The 13540-nt window shown below is 44.7% G+C and overlaps 1 protein-coding gene across 4 annotated transcripts in view; it reads left to right on the top strand.

Moving 5' to 3' along the window:
* LOC125722941 (interleukin-1 receptor accessory protein-like 1) overlaps nt 1-13540 on the top strand; it is a 242827-nt gene that overhangs the window by 165211 nt on the left and 64076 nt on the right. The gene's annotated exons all lie outside the window — the stretch shown is intronic.

The raw sequence follows: 13540 nt of genomic DNA, 5'->3' as shown, positions 1-13540 counted from the left end.
TTCAAAAGGCTGTTAGTAGATCTGAGGCAGGTAAGGGTTAAACTGTTTATATCCTGGAAATCTAACCTGTAGACAAAGAATTATTGAGATATTTAAAATCAAACCAGTGGGGGATATTCCTTGAATGTGTGTTTAAACATGCATTTAGGGAAGCGGCTTTCTCTGCAACTTTGCCTTCTGTAAAGAATCGATTCACAATTTCCGGGCTCACAAATGAGCTCTTTTTTTTTTTTTGCAAATGCAAATCTTTTATGTTAATTTGCACAAGTTTTGTATTTTTTTTCCTTTCTCTTCCCAAAGAAAAAAAAAAACTGCCCATATGGTGTTTAAGTTCCATACCATTTGTTTTGTGAGGGGAGATGATTGTTTATGCGCGTGCCGATGGGAACCGGGTCAGTTTGGACACTCTGAGCGTTTGCGCATATTGTCGCTTTGGCAGGAGAGCCGTCTGCGTTGCGATGTGCTGTGAATGGCAAGTAATTGCAGCTCCATGTAGCTGCTTGCCTGTCTAATCGTAGCGTGTGAGATCCTCACAGGGCCGGGGTCCTCTGTGTTCGAGACGTCTGATCAGACAAGCCTTCCGGAGCATGATGACTGGGGCTCAGTTCACGAGCCGCCAGCCGCCTGCTGTGATTCACTTGCTGCTCTAAATGGCGGCTTCTGGCCCAGCATGGCTTCCAAAACTGAGCTGCTGTGAGTCAATTGATCAGGAGCTGTTCGCCAGGGTCGTAGGGGCACGCGGGGGGGGCATGCAGGGGGTCATGCAGGCAGTCACGCGGCCACATCGCGATCGGCCCGTCGGAGATCCAGCCCTCCGACAGAATGTTCTAGGCAGGCCATGATTTACAAAAAAAAAAAAACCTTAAATGTCAGCGACTGTGTGCTTGAGATAATGACAGATTAGTGAGACGGCTTATTCACCAATTTACGATGATTTATTTTTTTAATTGAAAGATGGGAACATGCAGGAATTTGCCTCCTGCTACTTTATGAAGGAAATTAAGGGAGAAGTTTGGACTTACGGAGATGCTGTTCCTTCCCTCTGTATCTGTGGTGTGTGTAATGGGAATGCGTAATCCTCCTAGAACACTTCATGTGTTTTATTTCAACCATTGTCCAATGCCAGACAGTTTTGAAATAAGATTCTGGTAATAAACAAAAAGGAAAACAAGATGCGTACATGCAGCCATCCATCTATCTTGTGCCTATTTATCCTGGTCATAAGGGCCAGTCCATCCCAGAAATGAAAAGACGAAAGGAATGGCAGCAATTTAGTGTGTTCATTAAGTATGAGTTAATGCACATCAAGCCTCGCAAAATTCGTTTTTAAATGCACAGCTGGAGGTGAACAAGCAGCCTCCGTGGAGTGCACTTAAAAACATATCATTCACAGCTAGAAGTGCATTAACCTGCTTATGCCGCAGTAACTATACGTTTGGCCTACACGTTTGTACCTAAAGACATCATATTTTCATTTGTGAACCAAGAGCACATTTATTAATAGAACTTATTTCCTCCTGCCAATTAAACGTTTTGCTTCGATGTGACCCAAGTCACCATTGTTAATTCAAAAATTGTCCATTGCTAAGCCCATAAACCAGCCGTTAGTTCAATATACTTTTTTAAACAGACATTGTGGAAGTAAAGAAGTCCGTGTGTGTGTGTATGTGTGTGTGTGTGTGTGTGTGTGTGTGTGTGTCTGGGTTTGCATAGATCACATTTGGGGACCAAAATGTCCCCAAACTTTGGTAAAACCTGAAGCCTCCTTACTCTTGGGGACACTTCTTCAGGTCCCCATTTGGATAAACCTCAGTTTTATAAAAAATCTGTGAATGCAATCAAATAGTAAAAGTGCCAAAATTCTTGTATTTTGGTTGCTTACTTATGGTTAAGGTTAGGGCTGGTGGGGGTTAAGGGTGTCGTGATTGGGATTAGGATTTTTCCCACAAAAGTGAATGGACAGTCCCCATTTAGATAAGAAGACCAACTAGAATTAAACATTGTAATCAAGTATTAAAAATTCACAGACAGAACTGATAAAGTGTGTCTGATGGAGGGGGTCCAAGTTCTGCTGGGGGAGATGGGCAAAAATACCAGCAGCATATTGTGAGGAGCATAGAAAGCTACCTGAAGTGTTTGATTCAAGTTAAGCAATAAAAAGGGCAATGTCACTAAATACTAACAAGATAAATATCAATGCCGTAGTCTGACATTGGTGCAGTGGTCAGCACTGTTGCCTCACACCTCTGGGATCCAGGTTCGAGTCTCCGCCTGGGTCACATGTGTGTGGAGTTTGCAGGCCCCATGTCGTCGTGGGGTTTCCTCCGGGTACTCCGGTTTCCCCCCACAGTCCAAAAACATGCTGAGGCTGATTGGAGTTGCTAAATTGCCCGTAGGTGTGCATGTGTGAGTGAATGGTGTGTGAGTGTGCCCTGCGATGGGCTGGCCCCCCATCCTGGGTTGTTCCCTACCTCGTGCCCATTGCTTCCGGGATAGGCTCCGGACCCCCCGTGACCCAGTAGGATAAGCGGTTTGGAAAATGGATGGATGGATAGATGGGTTGTCTGACATTTATTGTAAATACATGCTGCAATAAATATGTCTCTTAGTTATTATTTTGGCATTACCTCGTTTGTAAATGAAATAGATACCCTGACTGTATGACCTGTGAGGGGTTATGAAACATTGGGTCTGAAAGCCTAACTGAGCTGTATGTAAACTGTTGGCCTCCACTGTACTTTAATATATCACTGTTCTTTGGACAGAATCACACACATTTTTTTTAACCAGACAAGTTAATTGAGTCAAATTTTAATTAGCGACAATGTGTTTTTTGACAACAGTGATTCTTTGGCATATCAGATGCATTGATTCAGTGTCAGCTGTAACAATGTTTAACTGGAAGTATGTCTTACTGAGATCAACACAGATAAAGATACACTGTATGACCAAAAGTTTGTGGACACCAACTTGTCCAGCATCGTATTCTGAAACAGGTATTACCCTTTGAAAAGGTTATTAATGTGAATTTGATCAGCCTTTTCCATGATAGGCTCTGTTCCTCTGGAAAGCTTTTCCATTAGATGTTGCAACATCCTGCCATTCAGATTCTTTTGTCAGTTTCTGTAAAATACCGCTTCACAAGTAAAATAGCTCCTAAATCTTTCCACTTCACAATCAATTGTAGTTGACCAGGGAAGCTCTTGCAGGACATAAACACAGCAGACTTCAGTGTCTCTGTGTGTGTGTGTGTGTGTGTGTGTGTGTGTGTGTGTGTGTGTGTGTGTGTGTGTGTGTGTGTGTACAGTATGAAAGACTTTTGCCTGCATATTTTTTTACACACAATCTCCCTGATTTTTCTAGCATTTGCACTGTACAATGTACAGTCTGCCAGTGGCAGTGTTGGTTTATGTTATCGGTTATTGAAGTCGCTGTGTGTCAGGCACTTGTTTTGGGCAGGAGAAACCTGGCAATCAGTAATGTGGACAAATTAGGGTCCGTGACTCCCCCTTAAAACCGCAGTGGTGCGTAGAAAATGGCACCTTCTGCTTGGTTTGTTAGTTTCAGGCAGGCACGGGCCACGGCCATCTGTGTGAGAAATGATTAACCTCCAGCAACACTGATTTCATACGAGTCTTTGACCAGCCTCCTGCCAGCCTCAGATAATCATGACCTTGGCCTCTTAAATAGCAGGGGTGTAATTCTGCTCTCTCCAGCTTCCTGAATTTGACATGATCTAAAGTTTTATCTACAAAGGTTTATGTCGGGTTCCTGGTTTTATGTCAGGTTCCTGGTATTATGTCAGGTTCCTGGTTTTATGTCAGGTTTCTGGTTTTTTGTCAGGTTCCTGGTATTATGTCAGGTTCCTGGTATTATGTCAGGTTCCTGGTTTTATGTCAGGTTCCTGGTATTATATTAGGTTCCTGGTTTTATGTCAGGTTCCATGTCTATCAAACCCAGTAAAACAGGGGATTTTCCAAAAGATTTGCTTGTTTCCTGGAGAACAGACACCCCCCTGTGCATTCCTCTGCTTTTGTCTTCCCTCCCCCGCTCTTAATATTTGTAGAGTCATGCATGGATTTGTTTTATGGACCAATATAGCTGATTTATAGTGCAATGAACGCTGGCAGCAGCGACGCTACATTCCTCTGGAAAGTGCGGGACACCATTAAGGCCCAGAAAGATAGACGTAAAACGCACTGTGGAAAGAGACGAGTAAATCCAGGCTGTTGCTCAGAGGTGAGAACCACATTGATATCAGCCCCAAGTCCACGGTAAGTGCTGCATCGTGGTTGGCTGACAGAGAGTACATGGGAGAATATGAGCATTTTGGGGAGGGGGGGGGAATTCCCTTAAGCTTCTCACTCTATCTATCGGCATTTAATGATGCCTGTGATGTTTAGAGAACAGATCTTGTCCAATAGATTCTCTTTCCACCGATTCTCCTTTCGTTTTACTTTCATACTTGATTGGTCATGCAGGGGTTACTGTAGGGGCACAAAAAACTGAATACTGTATGGATGTTTAATTCAGAAGGAAATATAGATGGTCTTCCAACAATTGAATCTTTTTTTACAAGGACGTCAAATATATAGAAATTTTGATTGAGTGTATTTGCCCTTTGTAAGATGCAGCGTTTGGTGCAACTGTGTAGACTTGCTGGGATTTTTAACCAGGAGTTCAAATGTTCGTGTTAGTACATAAAAATTAGCTCAGATGAAGACAAATGAGATTTGCACGGAATTGCAGTACTTGACACCTGCCTAACGAAGACCATGAGTGCTGCGGGGAATGTCAGAATGAGATGCTGCCAGCTGTTTTTAATGCTCTGTAACGTCACAGACAGTCAGAGGCACAACAGCCAGAAGGCAAATGGACCTTTAAGCCAGCACACACTTGTACTCAGTACATGGAGGTTTGCATGTTTGGATTGATTTACTGCTTGCCATTATGTTCATAAAGAAGAAGGAAAGAAGATCTGTATTGTAGCATAATGCATCGTGGACCAAGGAACTACCAAGGGTGCTTGTCATCGGCGAACACAGAAGCTCTGTGAGTATTTAATTCTGAGCAGTTTGTTGTCCTTCAGTCATGGAGAGGTGAGCATGTGACCATCAGCATACAATAGAACTGGGGTCCATTCAGAGGAATGTTAGGAAGGTGGCGCACCAGCATGTTGGAAATGAAGATGATGCGGAGGCCCACTTCATGCACTTATGGAGAAGTGACCTCCCACACCCCCTTCCCAGAGCCCTTTCCCACTGCTCAAGTGGCTTGATGGCTGGATTAGGGGTCCACAAGTCATGAAGGATCTTGCCAGCTCTCCACATTCTTGCTTCCCTTCGATCTCCACCTGTCATTCTCCCTCACAACCATCTCCACTACTTCCTCCCACCAATAATTTCCTGTAGTCCCTTGAGTAAGGAGAAAATAGACCCTTTCTGCCTCACTTTAACAAACCTGCTACAGGAACCAGTAAAAATGCCTTTCCACCGGAGGAAACTGTGTTGCACATGAACAAAAGGAAATAACTCTAATGGCAGAGTGTTGTGGTTACGTCTTTAATCTAACTGGCATAAAGAATATAATAAAACTCAATACCTACAGACAAGAGACAGTTTAAACCTACTGCAAACTCAACAGCAGTCTCAAAGTAATTTTTCCAATGGATTTATACCTGTGAAAACCAGTTATAAAAATGACTAACCAGATCTGAATGGGCAGGTCAGCTGTTCTGTTTCGTCTTTGTTTTCGATTGAAGGTTTCTGGCTCCGCCTTTTCCGAAGCCTTTTGAAGCAGCCGAGCTCACAATGAGCGACCTGGAGACCTCGGAGCCGGACTTTCTAATCTTTATCTTTCTCTTACCGGTCTCATCTAAAAAGTAGGTTAAACCTTTAGTTTTACTCTTGATTAGTTCAACTATGCTAAGACTGCAGTGGAAATCTCTTTGCAATTCAGAGGGACAGGCTGACGAAGGTTGAACGTTATGCCCAGAGGCATTGAAGTCAAAAGGGCACTTGGGGTTTTTGATATTTTTTTTTAAGGAAGATTGATGCAGGAGCATGGATATGTTCTGCATGTTAAAGTAACGTCTCGTGAATCCATAATCATTCCTGACAAGACTTTTGGATGCTTTGTTGGTTTATAATTGTAAATTGGAAGTGTGAAGAAGGTTTACCGTGATGTTTTGAGGAGCCTGTAGTATTTTGACGCTGTGTTTCGGCATTATGGTTCTCCTGGGCCCATTATCCAGAGCTATTAGCCTTTTGGGAAAATGCAGAGATGAGATGCTCCATTGTGAGAACAATCCCCCATGGCGACAGAGCAGTAAGTATGAGCCAGTCTTGACGCTGCAGGCTGGGAGTGTGAAGGTTTATCACTAATGGCGATGTAGCTGCATAGTCAGGCCTGTCTCTAAGAGGGGGCGAGGCCTGGAGCCAGTCAAATTATTCCAGGCCCCAACTGAGGCCAACATAAACCAAGTAATGGAACAATTGTGTCTGCTATTGCTCGGTCATTGTAATAAAGATGAAATTACAATGACGAATAATGGCTGAACGGTTGCTAACAGTCTGCTGCGTGACCTTTTTAGACTAGTTAGCACCAAAGGCTAGTATGGCCACGCAGGCTGCATTAGCCGAGGTTATGGTGAGATTTAGATTATGTGAATTTCCAGTGTGTCTGTAGTAGGCAGGCAATGGAGCACGAAATTCACAGTTTCTTACAAACCTCGGTTTCGGGTTCGTGGGTTCGGTGCAAATTCGGTGCAACGAGTGAAACAGAATCGGTTTTGAAATTAGGTGAGAGGTGGGAGGTGGGTCTGGAATTAAGGGGTTTCGGTGGAATTTGCAGAAGATTTAATCAACATGCTACAAAAATCATGGATGCCAGGCAATTTAAATGAGCCATCGGTGGAGGTCAAAGTCTGTTAACCTTGGTTCTGTCCCCAAAACTGACATCCTATTATGTTACCCATGAAGCAGAACAAAGGCGATTTGTCCTGCACGGGCACGCAAATGGTCGCTTTCCAATGGAGAATGGCAGGAACACCAGGATGCAGGCAGGGAGTTTTACAGACCAAGCATTCTGTCGCTATTTCCCAGTACTTCTGGGTCCTGGAATTTAAATCAATAGCCTTTGCAAGGTGGTTATCCAATCACTGCTTCCACACTGCAATGTAAGTCATTAATATGGGGCGTTTTTGGTCTATGCTACCAGCTGGTAGTGGTCAGGGATCCCACTTGCAACCTAAAGGTTGTTCTGGGAGACGTTCAACTGTCCTTGAGTAAGATTCTTAACCTAAAGTACTCATTACTCTACAGATGCTTCTCGGCTAATGATGGGGTTACACTCCAATGAACTCATCATAAGCTGAAAGAGTCGAACATGAGGACTGCACGATGTGATACACTTAGGCGAGGGAACACTTAGTAGATATAGTTGTACTTGGGAGACTTTAGTTAAACAGGAAAAAAATCACTGTACAATATGTTGTTAAGCACTGTATGATATGTTTATGCTTACGGTCGCTACAGAGATTATAAGCGTGGCTGTGTGGATGCTGCCCTTGCCCAGCCTCAGGTGAAAGCATCGTACAGCACACCGCTGACCCGGGAATAGGACGACATGATGACCACTGAATGTGCATCGCTGTCACAGCATGTTGAAGTCGAAATATCGTCATTCGAACCATCGTAAAACGAGAAGCATCTGTATCGTGATATACCCAGATGTATCCCGATTTTTCACACACGCACGCTCACACACACAGACACACACACACACACATTCGGACACAGGTGAATGTGGTATGTTTAACGCTGCTTGTAGGTAGCTTGAAGGATTGTTTTTAATTTCTCCAAACGTGCTGCCTTCTCACCGTACTTGTTTCTGGCTTCTTTCTGTGTGTACCTGTAAGACGCTTTTAAAAAGCAGTTTGAATCAAAAAGTAGTGCGGGATGAATGCTGTAGCCTTAAAAAACAGAAGAAGAGGGTCATCTTCGAAAGTCCCATGGCTGGCTTGTCTCTGGAAGGCAAGGAGACGTGGTGAATATCCGACGTGTGCACAGCACTCTGCCAGATCAGTCCCGCTGATGGACGGAGGTTATGGGCGAAGCTGGAGATCAATTTTACATCATTTCTCACAATTATGGGTGTCTGTACCTTCCATCTTCTCGCTGCATGTTACAGTATCTGCATTTCTATTCTGTAGAGTCTCAGAAGATGAGTTAAGAAAAAAATTCAATTTGATTCCAGAGGCTGGATGAAATATTAATGTTTTACCTTGGGTTATTACAGACGAAAGTGGATATGAAAATGCAGACTATCGCCAGTGCTTAATTCTCACTGCAAGATACTGATGTAAATCATACCTTGCCAAGTGCAGACATTTTCACAGAAATGGGATTTTAGTTTTCTTCACCATTAATGTAATTCTGCAGAAATCACAGAACATGTTAATAAGAGTAAAAGGGTATAGCGTAAATCATCAACTCCATATTCGTACAAGAGAAGAATTGCATTAATGAGTGGATTAATTAATAGTTACTTCCTTCCTCAATTACTTCATGAGCTATTTCGTTTCATATTTTCCAGGTGCCTTTAAATGGTTCTGTAGGTTTTTACACAGCTTTCACATTTTGTAATGAATCTGTCTCTCTTTTGTCAACTTGAGAGAGATTATAGTATATCATATCATAGAGGCATATGAGGGTATTGCCTCATCAAGCCAGTGAAGGGCATGTGAAGGTCATTTTCTTCCTCTGTCACCACTAAATCCCCCAAATCCTGCTTACGCGTGGAAACAGCAGGTCTACGCCTTCAGCAGAATCGTTGGCCGTTTCGCTGTTACTGCTCCTTTGGGTTGCAGGTTGAGCTTATCGATATTCACATGAATTTCACCTCTGCACGTATTCAGCCGCAAAGCTGGACGCTTTTGTGAAGCTTGCCAGTTAAAGGTTATGCTGAGAGGTGCAGCACGTGGACTGAGAGGAGCACCATGGGGACTGAGAGGAGCACCATGGTGACTGAGAGGAGCACCATGGTGACTGAGAGGTGCACCATGAATCTATATCCAACACTTTGAGGGGTTTTAAATTCATGCAGTAGAATTGCTGTGCAGTTTATAATTTGCCTTTAGGGGAAAATACAGTACATGCAGGTAGGGACTGTCCATGTCTAGTTTTGATCAGTGTTGTATATACTGTACAGGTTTTGGATCTGCTTCACATGAGTTAGTCTTGCCTTTGGGTATTACCTGCAGCTCCTCACTTGTGTATTATGTCCTTGTTTCATGAAAGCTAATGTGGCCGGGTTTGACCGTGTGATCCAGGGCTGTGCAGGCCCAGAAATCCAGGTCTGTGGAGTAGGCTGATTATAGTTGGCATCAGTGTCCCTGATGAGAGGGCTAAGAGTTGAGGTAACTGAGCGACCGTGGGTCTTGTCCCCACATGGGATCGTAGTTGGAGTCGGAGAAGGCTGTGGTCACCCAAGAGCGGGATACAAAAATCCAGCCCATAAAGCTGAAAGCAGGCACCAGTGAAATGGATCCCAGTGGATTCACGTCACAAAATCCCAAGGGATGCAGCTTTGGGAAGGCATAGATCTCGTTTGTCCTGTTTGCATCGCAGCAGCAAGCTGAACCTTCACAGACCGAGTGATTTACGCCAGCATTTTATCACCGAGGCCCCACAGACCCTAGAGGCTCAAGACTAATTGAGACGGTAGATGATGCTTATCTCCATTTAAGGTCCTTTCATTATTTATCCTTCCTCCTTTTTAAAAGGTTGGCTTAGATTTAGTCTGTTTTGGCTTTTCTGTACAGGTGAATGATTCATATTTGTTTCTTGCACGATAGAAAAAATAACAAATGCAATTTGCATGATTTATTGTCTGTGATAAGAATTATCACCTCCTGACTCCCATCTAGCCCGCAGCTTTAGGAAAGGAGACAAATTGTGGAAACACAGGGAAATGGCACGTCTGCGATCCTGCCGCAAGATCACATGTGGGATTGAATTGAGCGGGACGTCTCTGCTGAAAAATACGGCATTAATCATGCAGACGCCCGTGCCTCTGTCGGTATTGGGAGAGATTCCTCCTATCCATGTTTCTTCCGTGAAGTGCATGTGTCCGGGACTGTCCGCTTAGCAGAGGCAGACAGATGACAACGTGGCGGCAGGCGGGGGGGGCGGGGGGGGGGGGGGGCTGATGGCAGTGGCTGGCATCTGTGGCGTGAAGATATCAGCCTTCTGCGAGTCGCATTGTACGCCATCCATGTCAGCGCTGCTGCGAAAATCCTTTTGAGTTTCCCCTAGACGAGTCGTGTTCTGTTTTCCGCACAAACCCATGCTTATGGGAGCCCCCTCCACCCCCCCCTATTCAGGATCAATGCGTGTCAGGGGCGGGAGCCCCGTGGGCGGGCCTTTGTTACCTTCCAGTGGCTCTCCTGGCAGTGCGATGAAGCTGCAGCTTTGCCCGTTCTCTCTTATACTCTATAATTGTAGCTGGAGATGCTTGAATTGATCAAGGGAGGGACATAAGTGGAATGTGCTGTGGGGAGGAGCGCTGAGGAGCCGAGGGCTGCCAGCACGCACACACGCGCCAGCACTCCCCCAGGATCCCTCCCTCCTCTCGTTTAAACGTCCAGCTGTCAGGATTGTTTCTCAAACTGAGCCACTCGCCCAGAGTAGCCATGTTGCACAAGTGTACAGGAGTCTCCATTCATATTATTGTGCAAATACTCGAAGCGACATACGGCCGGTCCCTTTATTCATAGCTAGAACATCGGAGCATCCCTGAGCACTTTACGCCTGTCTTGTGGTCCTTCTGCTTCCGTCGTCTCCTCCCATGGCCTGTCCCAACATCACAGCACGCTCCCCATTCAGCTTCACGGAAAGACGAACTGGCAAAGTGCTATAAACTTGACAAACACGGGGAGCTTTGCTTTTTTTTTTTTTGTCATTTGCTTGGCTGTCAGATACACTCCACTGGATTGACTTTGCGCTTGGACTACCACATCTCTTACCTTATAGGGGGGGTGCAGAAATACAGCAGAACCTGAAGTGAAAAGCTCCTATCAATTTCTGTTACTGTCGTCCCTGTCTGGGTGCTGTGCCAGAAAGTCTTTTTACGCAAAACCCCTTTAATAAACTTCAGAGCCTGTTTTTTTTGTGGCATCTTCTCTGTTTAGCTGAATGGTTGCAGATATAACAACGCAACCTGGGTAAACAGCGCGGAACCCCTATGAGAAGCTTGGGCTGAAGGGCTGCTTCACTGCTCCTGCTTTGAAGGTCACTTCACTCCTACTCCTCTCACACGATGAAAGTGAAACGAAATAGCCCTCAACAAAGGCGACACGCGCAAAAACTTTTCAGAGGATCTGGTTTGGCCTAGGGACACTTTTAAGATGTGGCCGCAGAAAGGAACAGAGTTCTTTGGACCATCTGCGAAGCTGGAGCCTATCAGAAATACTCTGTTGGCCAATTTATTGTTGATATATCAATGTAACGTACACCAGAGATAGCGACTGTGCCCACACCCCTTCCTTTCCTCTTCTGCAAAGAAATACCATGTATGGCAAACCTCGTTAAGTGTCAGGTTGCTGTCCCACAGCTCCTCTTTGGGGACTGTGGGTGTAGTATTAGTTCTCACTGCATCCTGGGAAGATTTACACTTTAGTCCAGCCCATCCTACCCCCTAATGCGCAGTGTAATTGATGATAATCCCCAGCCATAATGCTGGGTCATTCTCAGCTGAAATGCTCCTGGACATTAGCAGATTTTCATTACCCATTTAATAGCATTGTAAGTCCCTCGTTGGCTGATCTGAGATTCTCATTGCCACAGTACCACTGCCGCCAAACCCCCATTGGCTGATCAGAGATTGCCTTTGCCACATTACCACTGCCGCCAAGCCCCGATTGGCTGATCGGAGATTCCCATTGCCACATTGCCAGTGCCACCAAGCCCCCACTGGCTGATATGAGATTTCCATTGCCATTTTTTCACTATTGCAGAGTCCTCATTGGCTGATCGGAGATTCCCATTGCCATTTTTTCACTATTGCAGAGTCCTCATTGGCTAATCGGAGATTCCCATTGCCATTTCATCACTATTGCACTGACTTCTAGATGAAACAGCAGAGATGGTGGCTACAACGAGTGGATGTTGACGAGCAAGAACCTTGCTGCTGAGCCTTGTCCTCCACATTGGCGTTTTCCTAACAGCATTCCCGCTCTGACTTTCCACTTTGTGTTCTTTCTCCTTTTGGCGGTACCGTTCCTCCCAGTATGAAATACAATAAAAAGCAGGAAGCAATCAAAATATGGTCCAGTTGAATTTTCCAAAGGCATTTCGGATCTCCAGTAGTCAATCAGCACCAGGTGCTGAGGCTGTGCAGAGCTCTGAAGCTGGTGATGTGGTGCGTCTTCAGGGATCCCGTTACTCTGCAACACTCCAAAGCTTTATCGAGCTCTTAACCTGCAATTTTTTTTGGTTTGGGTAGCTCAGAACCCAAATAATATCCAGGGTGTCCTCGAAATCGTTGGCCAGAGTCGCAGTCCATCAGAAAGTGTGAACCTTAAGCACTCCAGTCATAAGATAAGCAGATTTAAGCAGATTAGCAGAACACCCTGTGTGTCTAACCCTTCACTCATACATTCAGCTTTAAGAACCTTCCTGGAGAAATACAGAATCGGCTTCACAATGATTCAGTTTCCTCTCCCCTTAGCACACATGTCATACAGCTGGACCTCCCGGCCTTCAGACTCTCTCACACTAAGCGTATTTATAGCTTCAGTCAATGCTGCATCCTTCTGCCATTCTGGTAGAGCCAGGATCACATCAAGCCAACCCATCGCTGTAACGTCAACCAGCACCGTGTTTATCTTGATCAAATCACACAAACCCCTGGAGGAGTTTGCGAAGAGTCCGCTTGGTACATGCAGCTGCCTCTTTGTTCTCCGTTTCACCTTGAACCTCAATCGTTTTCTTGCATCAATAGACACCTTCAACACCGGCTGTAACTGGCTGTGGTCCTGGAGAGCCTGAGTTGGGTTTAGAAGAAGGACGGAGGCGGGCAACATATTTTAATGGATATAGACAAGTGATTCGCATACTCATATGGTAGAGGTCAGTTCTGACTATGAAGGATAATAATTTCTGACTATTGCAGATGAAGTAACCCAACATATATTTACGTGGACATTTGAGTCCTGATGAAAAATAATTACATCAGATGAGAATGGCCAAGATATGGCTCTAGGTGGCCATATAAAGCTCATATAGGGTCTTATGTAGACGTGCCCCAATTGTACTGGTCAACTATCGGCATCGGCTATCAGCTACAGTCGGCTATCAGTCAGTGATTAAAAATTAGCTGATATTTACTCTTTAAAATGGTGACCCATATTGCTTTGCACACCCGCATACTAAACAGTTAGAAAAATGTCAGGCGTGTGGAATTATATTGACGTATATCTACGTATTTTGGCGTTAGAAATGCATTTCGCAAACATGGCTCCGCTAAAATTTCTCCTAAT

Source organism: Brienomyrus brachyistius, unplaced genomic scaffold, assembly GCF_023856365.1.
Source record: "Brienomyrus brachyistius isolate T26 unplaced genomic scaffold, BBRACH_0.4 scaffold44, whole genome shotgun sequence".
In the NCBI taxonomy this organism is placed as follows: Eukaryota; Metazoa; Chordata; class Actinopteri; order Osteoglossiformes; family Mormyridae; genus Brienomyrus; species Brienomyrus brachyistius.
This window is presented reverse-complemented; position numbering and strand designations above follow the sequence as displayed.